Raw genomic sequence first — 15,412 nt, forward strand, 5'->3', positions numbered from 1 at the left:
GAGGCCTGGAAGGGGACGGGTGTCTGTGCCCGGGGAATCAGGCCTCGCAGCTCTTCGTGAGACTCGTGGAAAATGGCGGCCTTGGCAGCTCCGAGGGTGGAGTTTTGGGCCCTGACGTCAAAAGCTCATCCACCGACGCTGGCACAGGCCTGAGTGAAGGGTGGGTGGCCTTGGGGTTTGGGCTACCTCCACCGGTGTCTCCACGCAGAGGGGCCGCGACAGCCGGGCAGCGGGTGCCCTGCGTGGCTCTGTGACCACTAAAATGGCGGGAAAAGCGAGTGACCCTGAGCAAGAGAAGCTGGGGGGCTTCTCAGGTTCAGCAGAAAGATGCTCCCCGGTTTCACAGGCAGACGGCCAGGCGTGGGGACTGTGGGGACACAGGAGAAGCTCAGGAGGGCCAAGGCTCCCGGCCTGGCCAGCGTGCAGGGAATGTTTGAGGCAAGAGCGGACTTTCTGCTCCTCTCGGCTTTTCCCAAACACCAGCCCTGGGGACCTGGGCTGGTGACCTCTCTCCCCACGCATCTGTCCCACCTCCGCCTCTTCCTTTCCATTTCCAGTGCCACGGCCCACGGCTTGGCAGAACCCCTCCCCAGGCACCTCACCTCCAGCGGCCTCGCCTGGAAGTGGCTTTGAGGGACACACAGCCCCCGGGGCTGGGAGTGCCCTCGCGGACCTGTCCCACGGAACCTCACACCTCAGTCCTAGCCCGGAAGTCCTTAGATCTCAGTCTGCAGCCTGAGAACCCTGACCTGGAAAGGCCCAGAGCAGCATGGCTGGAGCTGGACGTCCAAGACGCGGCAATGGCACTAGCCCCCTGTCAACCACCATCTTAGTCAAATCAGGAAGCTAAACAAGTCGAAGTAAAACAGTATGTTTTAAATGAGCGATAGGATTTCACTAGGTGCAGCTGCTGGGGACCACAGTTTAACAGAACGAAACTTCCTTAGGAAGTTAAACACCGCCAGACGCGGTAGCCCATGCCAGCAATCCCAGAGGCTGGGGAGGCTGAGGCAGGAGGATCCCCGGTTCGAGGCCAGCCTCAGCAACTTAGCAAGACCTGACTCAAAATAAAATTTGAAAAGGGCTGGGGATGTAGCTCAGTGGTAAAAGGCCCCTGGCCTGGGATCAACCCCCAGTATTGCAAAAAAAAAAAAAAAGTTAAATGCAGAGTTACTGGAAGACCAGCAGTTTCACTCCTGGGAATATCCTGGAAGGAACCCAGGGGAGGGACTTAAACGGACATGTGCACCCTGTGTTCACAGCAGCCAAAAGGTGGAAGCAACCCGAGTGTCCAGCAGAGGACGGGATAAGAAACACGTGACACCTACGTACATGGACTATTATTCAGCCTAAAAAAGGAACAAAATTCAGACGCTTGCTATGAAAGTGGAAAAGTGGAAAAGATCATACTAAGTGAAAGCAGCAGAAGTCACAGGATAGACATCGCCCAGCTCCATTACACAGCGTCCCGGAGTAGCTGACTCTCTCCTTAAAGAGAGGAGGTGGCCAGGGCGGGGGAGGGCAGGGAGCGGGGGAGGGGAGCTCTCACGCAGTGGTGTCGGGAGGAAACAAAGTTCTGGAAACAGCCGGCCAGGGTAACGGTGGCGTAATGATGGGTGAACTCAGTGCCCCGGGTTGCACACGCACACATGACGGGAAGGGCCACTTTTTATGTTTTGAAGAAACAGCTCCAGATCACTCAGGGAAGACTGCTTCCATCCTGTCTCTTCTTGCTTTGTTTTCGCCTGCTCTCCGCCCCCCCACCCCCGTGCTTTGAGGCACATAGTAGGTCCTCACTCATCTGCTGACTGGCGTGGACCTGGCCAGAAGCCGAGGCCCTCGCTCAGCACTGTGACCTTGCGGGCTGCTGCCTTCCCTTTGCCCTTGATCTCACGTGATCCAGCCGCCTATCACCAGGCTGCAGGGTGTCTGGATGGGCTGGCGAGTGCCGGGTGGCCATCAGGCAGTTCTGGGCTTCGGGGATTGGACATGGCCCCAGAGGTGACAGAGAAGCGATTATGCACAGAAGTTTCCTTTCAGCACCCATCAAAGAGGAGACACTGCGCACAAGGGCTGGCGAGTCCTGGGGACAGCGGCCTGACCCGGCTTTGGTTGCGTTTCACACCCGAGAGGTTCCTGCTTGTTTGGCAGCAGTGCTTGGACATGGTTTTTAATAGGCTCTTGCTGCGTCACGGCTTCTTCACTGAGCAGTGGAGAGAAACGTCAAGCCTGGGACAGTCTGCGCTCAGGGGTGGAGGAGTTGGCCCCACAGTTGGGTTTTACCCACTCCGGCATCTTTGTATCACCTGTGCAGATTGTATCTTAGCTCCGTGGTGACAGTCAGATGGCTCAAGAGGCTGACCATACTGCCAAGTCACATTTCTTAAAATCAAAAGAATGACAGATTGTGGTGGCCCACTCGTCACCCAGCTACTCAGGAGGCTGAGGCAGGAGGATCGCAAGTTGGAGACCAGCCTCAGCAACTTAGTGAGACTCTGTTTTGAACTTAAAAATAGAAAGGGCTGGAGGTGCAGCTCAGTGGTAGAGCGCCCCTGGATTCGACGCCCCTACTGGGGGCGGGGGGATCAGGAGAATGGCTTTCAGTGGTGCTGAATGGCTTTCAGAGGTGTCATAGAGGAGGACTCGGGAGCATTCCCCTCTCTTCAGAAAGCTCAATGGGCACTTCACTCAGTAGGGGCAGGTTTTGGGTTGGAAGAGCAGACTCGGTCCTGCCCGTCCCTTCTGATGGCTGGCTGAAGGACATCCATGCAACGGCCCAGTTATGGGTAATTCTCTCCATTTTTCTCGGCATGAAGCTCAGGAGGCAGACAGGCCCTCTGGCTGCTCACAGAGTGAGCGCTGAGTGCTGGCATGTTCTGGAGCAGGTGCCTCCCTCCAGGTGACACTGGCTGGCCCCGAAGTCCACACAGCAGGCATGCTGTCAGTCTGGATTTCAGTGCCTGTCCAGCCTATGTCGTGGCTCACAAAGCAATCATCAGCTCACCCGGCGATGTCCTCCCCTGTAGGAAAAGTGATAAACGAGACCCGAGTAAAGGGTGCAGCACATTTCCCTCACGGGTGGATCAGTCACAGATGACGGAAAATCCAGCTACAATTGCTTTGGTGCATTCCTGAGAGCTGGGTCTCTCTGCTGTCACAAAGGCCAAAGTAACAGTGATTTAATAAGGTCGACGTCTGCCTCTGTGTGTAACAGCCTGAGCAGACACGGGCAATGCTGTCAGCATGCTGTTTTTATTTCATTATCTGCCTTCCTCTATCTGCAGATGAAGCCACAGGCTGGCTTAAGATGGCTGCTCTAGCTCCTGCCATTGCATCTGCATTTCAGCTGAGGCAAGAAAATGATGGGGGAGGCATTAACAGGAAATTGTAGGACTCATTTCTGCTCTCATTTCATTGGCCAGATGTGACCCCATCTATGTGCATGGGAAGCTGGTCTAAATAGTTGTTTACTCAGTTAAAACTTTTATTCCTGCGGAAGGAGAGGAGCGTGAACACTGGGACACAGCCAGCAGCTCTGCCTCAGTTCAGTGACGAGTTGTCAAGCGCTGTTTCGGGTGGTGAGGCCAGATCCGTGGACATCCTGGTCCTCTGGGAGGAGAGCCCGGGTCCTGGGAGCCCAGAGGAGGTGTCCAGGTCCATTACCTGCAGCCAGAGGAGCAGGAGAGAGGCAGGGCCCAGCCGCGTGGGGTACCTGGCTCCCTTCAAAGGAGAAGGAAGAACCTTTCTAGAAATCCACCCGCTGCTTTCCCCTTAGCTCTCATTGGTCAGCCTGGGTCACATGGCTACCCTAGCTGCAAGGGAGGCTGGGAAGTCAGGGGCCGGGTTCTCAGGGTGGGCTTGAGCAGGCCCAGAGCCGCTCCAGAGGCAGCAGCGTTTGGTTGAGGGACGGAAGTGGGCGCACCATCCTGGCTCTGTGCCAAACCTCGCACGCAGTGGTTCAGGTGCCTGTGAAGTGAACTGTGTTCAGATGCATCATGGGAAATGTCCATCTTCTATGGTGTTGGCCATTGATTTCACGGTCCCCTCGGCCCTTAGTGTCATCTGATAAAAGGCAAAATGATTTTGCAACTAGTTTCACCCCTTTGCCCTGGCTTGTCGCTCACTGTGTGGCTGGTTTTGCAGCTGTCTGGCCAGTAGCACGGCCATGCCTGGCTTTTCTGTGTGGCAAGCCACTTGGAAAGACACCTCCACGTCTCTGGTCTCTGTTCTGCCATTAGCAATGGAGTCATCGATTGTGCACGGGGAAGCTGTGTTTTGAGCCTGTTCTAGAAAGTTCCAGTGGTTTCCCAGGGTGACACCTTGATTTATTTTTGGTGGGGGGGATGTGAAAATGTCACCGGCTCCTTTCCTGGCCACTACCGGACAGCTGACAGAAGAGCCCATGACGGTCACGGGGTGACGCCACTCCTATGTTGGGTATTGATGGTTGTATTTTCTACTTTTTACAAAATGATACATTTCTGAAGCAACACATTCCACAGGCATATCAAATCCTATTTCACCATGATTACAACTAAATGCATTTTGAATTACAGAATTTTTGTTGGAATTTTGACCCTTACTTTGATGTCTCAACATAATCCACTCTGCACTGTCTGTTTACCTTTATTATTTGGAGCTATAATATAACGACAAACACATATTGAGATCCCACAGTGCACCAGAGAGGGGCAGTTTTCATTATTTTTATTATTGTATTTTGTGGTGCTGGGCTTGAGCCCAGGGACTTCCACACACTAGGCAAATGCACTACCGCCGAGCTCACTCTAGCCCACAGAGTGGTGGTTTTGAAAACTTGTCCCCGACTTTTTTGAAAACATTTCTCCTGTTGTGGGATGGGGCCTATGCCACTTCCTTTCAAGTCTGGGCTGGTCCAGGCGTGGAGGCGCACACCGTAATCCCAGGTGCTCGGGAAGCTGACGTGGCAGGATCACAAATTCAAGGTCCGCCTCGACAACGTAGAGGGAACCTGTCTCAAAATAAAATAAAGGGCCGGGAGCTTGGTTCAGTGCTAAATGCTCTTGGGTCTGATCTCCAGTACCTCCAAAAAGAAACAGGTAACCTGGACTGGACTTGGTGACTTGCTGGACTTGGTGACTTGCTGATAACCAACAGGAAGCAGTGGAGGTGAGACACTGTAGCCTCCAGGTGCACATGGCCTCCCCCTGGCTTTCTTCGGACACTTGGTTTGGAGGAATCCATTTGCCATGTCAAATCCCAACTCCCTTGTTTCTGCCACGCCAGAGGGAAGCCCTCAGTTACTGGCTCCAGGGCCCCTGCCAGTTGACAGTGGGGACCAAGTGCCAGCTTTGGGGCTGAACCATCTTGGACGTCCCGCCAGCCCAGCTGAGCCTTCGGATGGTGGCAGCCCCAGCAGGCATCCGCTGCCCCGCAGGAGAACGGCCCAGCCAAGCCTTCCAGAAGGCCTGGACACTCAACGTGGAGAGCAGAAGAGAAGGATCCTTTTCCACACGCGCAACGTTAATGACCGGTGGTGGGCACGGGGCACAGCACTGTCCAGGTGCCTTGGTCAGAGAGGGTCGGCGGCCGCAGGCGCATGGGCTCAGCCAGAGGGGCGGGTGCAGCCGCCCGAGGCTCCCCTCCGAGGACGGTGGGAGAGCGACAGGAGGAAGGTGCGGGTGTCAGGAGCCGGCCAGGCTCGGCGCCCCTGGCCAGGGAAGCCCAGGCCCTGCCCTTGGGGACAGGTGCCCTTCGGGTGCTGAGCTCTGCTCACAGCTTGCGCCCCGTTTCAAATCTGCAAAATGCCAGTGGATAAAAGCGTAACCTCCATTCTCCTCTCATCTAAAGCCCCCAGCTGCCCGGGGACCAGCGGGGCTGTGGGAGCAGGTGGGGGAGGAGGGCCCCTGGCTCCTGGCATCTGGGGTCACAGCGCTCAGGAGCTTCCTGGGGAAAGATATTAGAGCCATAAAACTACGGGACAAGAAGTTCTCCTCAAGCAACGGCAAACTCTTATCTAGGGACTAGATATTAGGAAATCAGGGCTGCTTGCTCCAGCACGTACGGGATGCGCACAGTACGGCAAAGTTCAGAGACACGCTCGGGGCGCACGGGGCCGTGGGGGCGCTGCGGTTCTCCAGCACATTCTAACAAAACGCCTTCTGTAACTTCTCCCTCCCACCTCCGTGGCCCGGTGAGCAAGTACAGATTCCAAACACAGTATTTCCCATCCGTTTTAAAAAGCTATTTCCACTACTTCTACTTCTAAATAGAGAAGGACTGGACACCCCACGGAAGAACCTGTCCTCCCTGTCCTCTCTGCCCACGGAGCAACGGTTATGACCTGAGGGACCTTTTTTTGTTTTTTAAATGCTTTGTTTTGGTTGGAGGTGGACACCATACCTTATTCTATTTCCGTGTGGTGCTGAGGATGGAACCCAGGGCCTCGCGCAGACCAGGCGCGCGCTCTCCACTGAGCCACAGCCCAGCCCGAGGGATCCTCTAACATGACCATTGGGCTTTGGATCTTTCCCTCCCCACTTCCTTCTCCCTGATTTCAGTCCGTGCACAAGTGTAGGCATATGGAATGCTTAGAGATGGGTGAATAACTCCGTAGCCAGAAATCACTTACAGAGAACACGCTTTCCTATGAATTTTAACACAACACAGAAAATGCACTCATTTTACTAACTACTTTTATAACTTTGTCATACACTAGCCATCTCTTTATCATCTAGAGATTGGAAGTTGCAAAACTGGGCCTCATTTGTCCATTTTAAACACTGTACACACAGCAAAACAAATGCCCGGGCCTGGGGCTGTAGCTCAGTGGTGGAGCTCTTGCCTCAAACATGCGAGGCCCTGGGTTCTAATCCTCAGCACTTTAAGAGGAAGGGAGGGAGGGAGGGAGGAAAGGAAAAAATAAAAGAATAACCAAAAATGCACAAAATATTCAGAAAACTGATGTCCGAGCCTATCCACGTATGGACCCATTACCAAGGGCTTTCTGCCCCGCTCCTCCTCGGCACCGTCTTGCTCACAGAGACGGGGAACAGTTCCATCCCCAAAGACAGCATTTCATAGATCTTAGCAAAAATATATTTACAAAGTGACATTTTTACCAGCTGCACATTTAACACACACAGGGAACTTCTGAACATCTCAGGTCAGGACTTGATTTGTCTGCCGAGCACACAACCGTCTTGGATAAGCTGCACAGGTACAGCGAGGGTTCTAATTTGGAGATGTCTCACTGTGAGCATTCTGGCCCCTCACCGACAGGGGGGCCATAATGGCCACATTTTTAGAAGACAATCTTTCCCAGGAATTTTAACACCAAATGTACAAGGTTTGTTTCCTCACTCTACTTGTGCCTTACACTGGGCTCCTCTTTAACATCTAAAAAGACTATACAGGGAGGAGACGCGACTGTCCTTCATAGACGCTGCATACACAGCAAAGTGGAACGAAGATCATGGACGGGAATGAGGAACAGAATCCATACCAGATGACGCCGTCCAGCGGAGTCAATTTGGCGCGGGGGACAAAAGAGTAGCGAGGCTCTTGAATTCGGAACGGTTTATTGATGAATCAGGAAACTCGGGAACTGGAACCTCCAACCTCCAACCTCCAACCTCCAACCTCCAACCTCCAACCTCCAACCTCCAACCTCCAACCTCCAACCTCCAACCTCCAACCTCCAACCTCTAAAAAAAAACCCTCCGATGCTCGAGGAGAGCCGGCTTATATCCCCTCCAGGAGGCGAAGGGTAGGGCTGACGCCAATTATGCAAAGATTAGGCGAGAGCTAGCTGCCCAATCACGGTAAAGGTCAAAATGAGCAGGCACGAGCAGGAGCACCTGTGCACACTTTGTGTGCGTGGACTTAATTGGATACGGCCAATGACAAATCACCTGGGTGTGCTTATGCTAATCAACCTCCTCACCGCCGATGTGAGCAAAGCAACCTCTGGCTGGCTGCCAAGAGCCATCCCGGCGCTGTCCGCTCGGCATAGCCCCCAACAACCAGACAGGGGTCATCTTTCACAGACGGCTCCCCTGGCCCAGGACCACCTTCTCCTCCTTGTCTTGCTTCTGCTCCTGGTGATAGGTGTCACTCTGGTGTCACTTCTAGAGATGGCTCCATTTCAAAGTCACTTCCAGAAGTCATTTCTGACTGTTTAAAACAAATGGGCGGCTGGGCGTGGTGGCACAGGACTGGAATCCCAGCGGCTCGGGAGGCTGAGGCAAGAGGATGCAAGTTTGAGGCCAGCCTCAGCAACTTAGCGAGGCCCTAAGCAACTCAGTGACCCTGTCTCTAAATGAAATATTTAAAAAGGGCGAGGGCTGTGACTCAGTGGTAGAGCGCTTGCCTAGCATGTGCGAGGCACCGGGTTCGATCCTCAGCATATAAATAAATAAAGGTCCATCAACAACTAAAAAACATATATTAAAAGGGGACCTGGGGATGTGGCTCAGTGTTAAGCACCCCTGGGTTCAATCCCTAGTACCAGTAAATAAGTAAGTAATAAAACAAATGGGCGTTTCCAAGACATGCTGTCTTCTAACTATCAAACTGGGCATTACATCCAGAATGTCCAGACGGAACCAAGTTTCTTTTATTCATTTTTTAGCGAAAGCCTTCTTGGGAAAGGCTGGGGGTGAGAGCAGCTTTTCTGCAGCGTGCACACAGGCCTCCTCCAGAGGCGGCCCTTCTCAGAGGGCGCTGGCCCTTGGGACTGGTGGCCAGGTGCGCTGCCCCTCTGTTGGGCGGAACGAGGCCACCTGCCCATGGCCACTAACCGTCCACCCACTGCTCTCCGCAGCCTCGCTCTGCCTCCGGGACCCTGAAGGCCTCTGTTCCCCACGGTGGGGACAGGCGAGGACCCTCCCACCTCGGGAGCAGTGCCAGGCCCTGTGGCCCAACCTCGGGAGCATGGCCGAGGTTTGGGGCCTCCCCTTCTTGGGCCCTCGAAGCCCCTTGGCCTCCGCCATGCTCCGGAGGTCGTCCTTCTCACCACAGCCGAGCCCGCCACCCGCAGGCGCCACGTCCTCTGTGGATCTTGGACCGTCCTGGGCAGGGCTGGGCCTGGAGCCCCTGCAGCCACAGTGACCCGGCTGTGACCGCCACCACGCAGTCATGGAAGCTGGCAAGAAGGAGGCTGGCTGGTCCTCGGGGGCCTGGGTCGGGGCATCTTCAGGGCCGAGGCCACAGCTGTCCCCGCGGCCCCCACCTCACCCGCAGGCCCTGGGAGCCCCGGGGAGCAGGTGGGCCTGTTTCTTTCCCACTCGCGGCTGGAACTCAAGTTTTATTTTTATTCTGCTGCTCAGTAAGACCTGGACGGCTGCAGGTCTGCGGGTCCAGGTGCTGAGGTGACCAAGCATCCCGGTGAAAGGAGCGCTGCTTCCCTCTGCCTGTCCCCCCGGCACCGCCGAGACGGGGCAGGCCGCTCCCCAGGGACCCTGGCCGCCTGGACCCTTCCTATTCTTCTTGTCTACGTCACTGACTAATTCCCCAGGAGACAGGGGACACCTCACTCGAGCTACATCATCAGCCTGGCGGCCTTCTGGTCCTGCCCACAGGAGGTATCCAGCCACCCTGCTCCTGAGGCAAAGCAGCCACTTCTTCCGGGCAGCTCCCTCCATCACCGTCACGGTCACCGTGTCAGAGCCCCTCCCTCTCCTGGAATTTTCTCTGCCTCCAGAATCCAACACTCAAAGGACTTTAAGCTGAACGGTAGGCGGCACCTTGGAGTCCATCTCATGCCCCCTGCCAGCCAGGGTGAGCCCAGGGGAGCCCCGAGGGAGCCAACACCCCTGTGGCCTGAGTGGCAGGGCAGGGCCCGTGGCGAGCGGCCAAGGAGCTGGAGGGGCCATCTGCAGCCAGAACGCAGGGCGGAGGCCACCGAGGCTGGGTGGGTTTGGGACCCAGGGGTGGCCCAGGACTCCACCTGGAAGGGGCCCTCTCTTGATTTAACGCCCTTGAGATGCTTCGTGCTTCTGGAGCCCGGGATTCACCAGGCCTGTAGCCGGTCCGGGCTGAGGTCAGTCGCTGGCTCAGGACCGAGCCCTCGGGCAGTGAGCAGGGGCAGGCAGAGCCTGGGGACCAGGGAGCCCAAGACCAGGCTGGGACGCCGTCACCTGCCCGGCCGCCCAGTCGGGAAGTGGGGGCCCGGGGACGGAAGCCAGGCCTGTGGGACTCCAGGGTCATGCTCTTGAACACTCCACCTCCCGTCTCCGAGACAGACCCGGGTACACAGAGGCAGCAGTCTGCTTATGTCCCCTTGGTGGGACCGCGTTCTCCCCTGCTGCCCCCCTTAAAATGCACTCGGGTGAGGCCTCCTGGCGGCGGAAGGAGCAGCCGGAAGCTTTGCCCCTGGCTTAGGTTTATGGAGGTAAAAGTAAGCGGTGATTATCAGCGATTCATTTGTCAAATGCAAGGTCAACAATCTCATTTGTCCCTGTCACTAAGACAGGTCAGGAAGCTCCCCACACACTCTCCCCCCGTGACGCTGGCGGAAATTCCACCATTAGAGCAGTGGACCCCGAGGAGCGATTTCGGAGCGAGCACCTCAGAGTCAAGGCGTGGATCCAGGTCAGCGGAGGAAGGAGGGAGGAGAGCAGGGAGGCCCCGAGAAGGCTCGCGCCCTCTCAGGTCGCTGAGGACTCTGCAGCCGCCAAGCGCGTGCAGTCACACGTGCGCGTGCACACGGGTAATCCCCTTGCCCTGTGGTAGGGGCTTAAGCCTCTATCTCGGGAGCCCTAGCCCTGCCCCCAGACCCACGGGCCACCTCTGTCCCTAGGCGGGGTTCCCGAAGGCTCAGCAAGGAAACTCCGCAGGGATAGAAGCCAAACGCAAGGGAGGAGCAACCAGTGGTAACACAGCTCACACACACACGCACACGCACGCACGGGCATCTGCACGTACCAACACAGGCTGGGCACAGCCACACGCCAATTTGTCCTCCCACGGGCATGACAGATCCAGGAGCACCATCCTGTCCCAGAGGAAGCCACAGAGACACTCCAAGGGGGACTCCGTCCCCTGAGGCCCCGGCACCCCTGCTCCCCTGGAGTCCCAGCTCATCTCCACAGGGAGCCAGTGCCAGTCAGGGTCCCCGTCTCTCTCACTCCCTTGCCCAGGAGTGTCCCCACCCCATGCGTCCTCTGTCACTGTCCCCACTGAACCTGGCACCTGCATCGCTGCCAAAACAGCTGCTGGTCGCAACCCCACGGGTGCCTGGCCGCTCTGCCTCTCCCTCCTGGGAGGAGTGGACGGGCCCTTCTCATCCCCAGAGCGCGTGAACACAGAGCAGTTAGAGAGGAGTCCTCGGAGGGCAAAGGGACCCCGCCACCTCCACTAAGGACAGCTCCCGCGTGGCGATAAGGCGCGCCCACGCGGCAGTCTCACAAGTTCCAGGGCAGGAAGCGGGCTGGGTCGGGTGGGCAAGCCCCCTTTAGGCCCCCTTCTTTGTGGTTAACTCAGTCCACGCCAGAGAGGCAGGCATGACTGAAGCTCCGTTTGGCAGAGAGACTTGGGGTCCTCCTGGCTTGAGGTGGGACTCGGGAAGCCCAGGCCCTGGGAGAGACCCCGAGGGCTGGTGGTCCTGCTCTCCGCACTCCTCCTCTCGGGAAAGAACCAGCGGGTTCAGTTGGAGGGCAGGCCCAGCACAGGGGGTCCCCTGGGCTCACAGCGGGCTTGGCAGTCACACAGGGGACAGCCCTGACCCTCACCAAATGGCATGATTATTTAACTGATGGCTGCTGTCCCAGCCGTCATGTTTGTTCAGCAGGGTAAAGAGGCATCTGTGTGACTTTCTTCCCCTGGTTGGGAAGAATTTTCATAGAATCGCAGTGCAGAGGGCCCACTTTGATACCCTTTGTCCCACAAGATGCCCCCAAGCCCAGCACCAGCCCAGACAACCTAACCTTCTGGTCAGTCCTACCTGGCCCTGGCTGGGTGAGAAGCCAGTGGTGAGACATGAGCGCCCCCTGCTGGTGATGACCCGCACTGCCCACTGGGACTCCAATCCTGGGTCCCGGTAGAGGACCCCACCCTGACACCTCCAGGTCTGCCAGGCTGGTTGAGGGGCACGTAGCACGAAGCCCCGAGGAGGCGCTTCAGCAGGACCTGAAGGAGCTGGGGGGAGCTCCACTCGGGTTCCAGCACCAGGGAGCGAGACGGGGGTCAGGTTCCTGGGTGGACGCCAGGCGGGGTCCAGAAGGCAGAAACGGGTGCCCAGCATCAAGCATGGGCCATCGGGGGGCTCGGGAACCGGGAGCCAGAGGAAGTCAGGGATGAGTGACTGGCTGAATGGACTCGCTGCTACTGAAAGGTGCTGTGAACCCCTCGTGACACTTAGCGGCAGGCTGGCTTGTGATACGGATCTATTCAGATGTGCACTAGATAGAATGGCTGGCCCGTCACATCCACGGGGTTTAAAACAGACTTCAGGTACAAAGAATCAATGCAAAAAAAAACATTCGGTAAGTGACGTGTACACCCTGCGCGGTACCTAGCACAGGTCCTCAGCACCGTCACGAATGAATGAATGAAGAGATGTTCAGGCAGGTTGGGGCGGGGGATCCCCTATGTGCCCGTATGGTGCAGTCACCTGGGTAAGTCTGTGTCTTTGAGTCCTGGGGGAAGGGCACTGAGGAGGAGGGTAGTGTGTCCCGGCCAGTCCTCAAAGGGTGGAAAGCAAGAGCACTCTACCGCGGCCCGATGACGGAACCGCTGGGCTTCTCTGCCTTTTGAGATACTGACACCGTACTCGGGCCTCCCAGGATTCCTCTGCTGGCTAACAGCTTGGACCAGCCAAGCCCCAAGGATTCACGTGCGTAAAGGGAAATGACCTGGTGTCTATGCAAACCAGCTCTGCACTGACACAGTGTGTCAGTAAATGTGTCGTGTCCTTACCTTGCTCTTCGTAGATCCGGGTTGGGTATGTCTCTTGTTCACCCTGCACGTCATTTTTTATTCGGCCTATGTCTTAATATCACAGTGGCTGTGTGCTGAGCACGTGGGGCGTGCTGTCCTGAGTTTATGAGTTCATTGATGGGTCTTTTCTCCCCTGAAAAACGACCCCCCGCCTTGAAAACCGTGACTGGCTAGTTATGAACCTATATTCGTAAGTGCAGTTAATGCAGTTATAATCTGTTTATCTCTCTTAATTGAGTCCTGATTTGCTCATAATAATTTCCAGCAGAGGCCTGGGCGGCTGGGCGTGGGTTTTGCAGAGACTGGAGTGTGTTTCTCTCGACCCCACACCACGTAGGATGTACGGTTAAGACTGCGCTTGATGTGTGAGCAGTTCGATTATCTTGTTAGATACTCTGATAAGAGAAAAAGAATTTCTGCTCATGAATGTTCATCACTATACCTCTGGGAAAATATCGAGAAAAACAAATCTTGTGCTCTTGGTGAAGACTGGCACACACATTGCCCTTGAGTCTGGTTCTTATGTCAGTTTAATGGTATTCAAACAGCAGGGTTTTGTTTTGCTTTTTTTTTAGCTTTGAGAGGATTTAAAAACATAAAGCATAAATAGATTTGACATAGCACAGGGTCAGAATTAGTTCTGTTGATGGCAAGTTATTCAATATTAATTCTATTTTATGAATAAATGCAATTAAGTTGCAAATCCCTTAACAGAGTGAAATGTTAGGCCAGTGTTTTAATTGGTATTAGGAAATGTCAGATTAGCATCCCAAAGGAAGACGAAATCTTTGGCACGATGCTGAAAACATATGTGTTAGTTTTAAAGCTGTGTCTTGCTCTCTTGCATAACTACTAGAATAAAAATTGGTGCACCCACTCTCGAGTGTAGCTGGACAGTACCACCTACATGATTAATGCACCTTCTCTTAATTCATCAATCCCACTGCTAGAAACCAATTCTCCGATACGCTCCGTGTGGACATCATAACACAAGCACAAGAAACTCATTGGCACACCATTAGAACAGCAGCCTGAATAGCCACCAGCAGGACTGGCTGATGGAAAACTGAACAAGTAGAATTTGGAATACCACCTTGGCTAGAGGAGATGGGGATTCAACAACATAACCCAGTCAAAAACCAGGCACAGGACGTGAATAGACATTGCTCCCGAGAAGATATGCAAATGGTCAATGGCATGTGTAAAGATGTTCAGCATCACTAGGGAAACGTGAGTCAAAACCACAAGGAGGTACCATTTCACACCTATTATGATGGAAATTAAACACACACACACCAGGAAATAAGTGTTGGTGGGATGTGGAGAAATTGAAACCTTTGTGCTTTGCTAGTGAGAATATAAAATGGTATAGCAGCTATGGAAATACTATCGGAGTTCCTTAAAAAACTTAAAACACAGAATTATCATACGATCCAGTAATTCCACTGCTGGGTATATACCCTAAAGAATCGAAAGCAAGGACAAATATTTGCACACCCAGGTTCACAGCATTATTCACAGGTGCCAAAAGATGGAAACAACCCAATGATCATCACAGACAAATGGTAAAACAAAATGGTAAAACACACAGTGGAATATTATACTGTCGTAAAAAGGAATGGAGCTCTGATAGAGGCTACAACATGGATGAACCTTGACAACATTACACTTAGACACTATGAAAAATGTTGGTGGTGGTCACACAACATTATGAATGAATGTTGCTGAATTATACACTTAAACATGATCAATACAGCAAACCTGTGGTATACATATTTTAATGACATTTTAAGAATCTTTTGAAAATGAGGGAGTCTACATCTCTTCCCTTCCACTCAGGTCATCTTTGGTTACTGACTTCTAATAAAGTCACACTGCCCAACTTCCCAGGTAAAGGCAGAGGAGGCGTCACAGTTTCTGCCAAGCTGTCTTGGTTGGGAACCCTGAGCCACCATGGAAGAGTCCAGGTGCCCTGCAGAACCTCACAGGGTTGATGGCACAGGGCCCTGCTGTTCCAGGCCCAGCCCACAGAGTCTCCCCACCTAGGCCTCAGACAGATGAGGGGTTGAGGTGACCCAGCCGCAGCCTAGGGCCACCCCGCCAACACCAGGTGGAGCAGGGACGGGCAGATCCTACCAGACTGCAGATCCGTGAGCAAAATAAGTGTTGCTGTCGTTTTAAGCTACTAGGTTTGGTGATGATTGGCTGTGGTGATAGATAAATGGTCCGTCCTGCAAACACGTGCTGTGCTAGGTGAAGCTGGGGTCCTGGGGTTGAAGAGACAGGGGGCTTTAGTTCCATCCAGAGGGCTCTTTACCCAGAAGGCAAGGGTGTGAACAGGAAGGAGAAAGGTGGCCAGGGTACCCAGCATGGAGGTGTGCACCCCAACACTTCAACCCCTGGGCAGGGGTCTTGCTCAGAGGTCCTGAAATACAATGCAGAATGAGGAAGAGATAAGTGAGCGGCCATACATCATATGAGCTGGGAGTTCAAG

This window comes from Sciurus carolinensis, chromosome 4 (genome assembly GCF_902686445.1).
Source record: "Sciurus carolinensis chromosome 4, mSciCar1.2, whole genome shotgun sequence".
In the NCBI taxonomy this organism is placed as follows: Eukaryota; Metazoa; Chordata; class Mammalia; order Rodentia; family Sciuridae; genus Sciurus; species Sciurus carolinensis.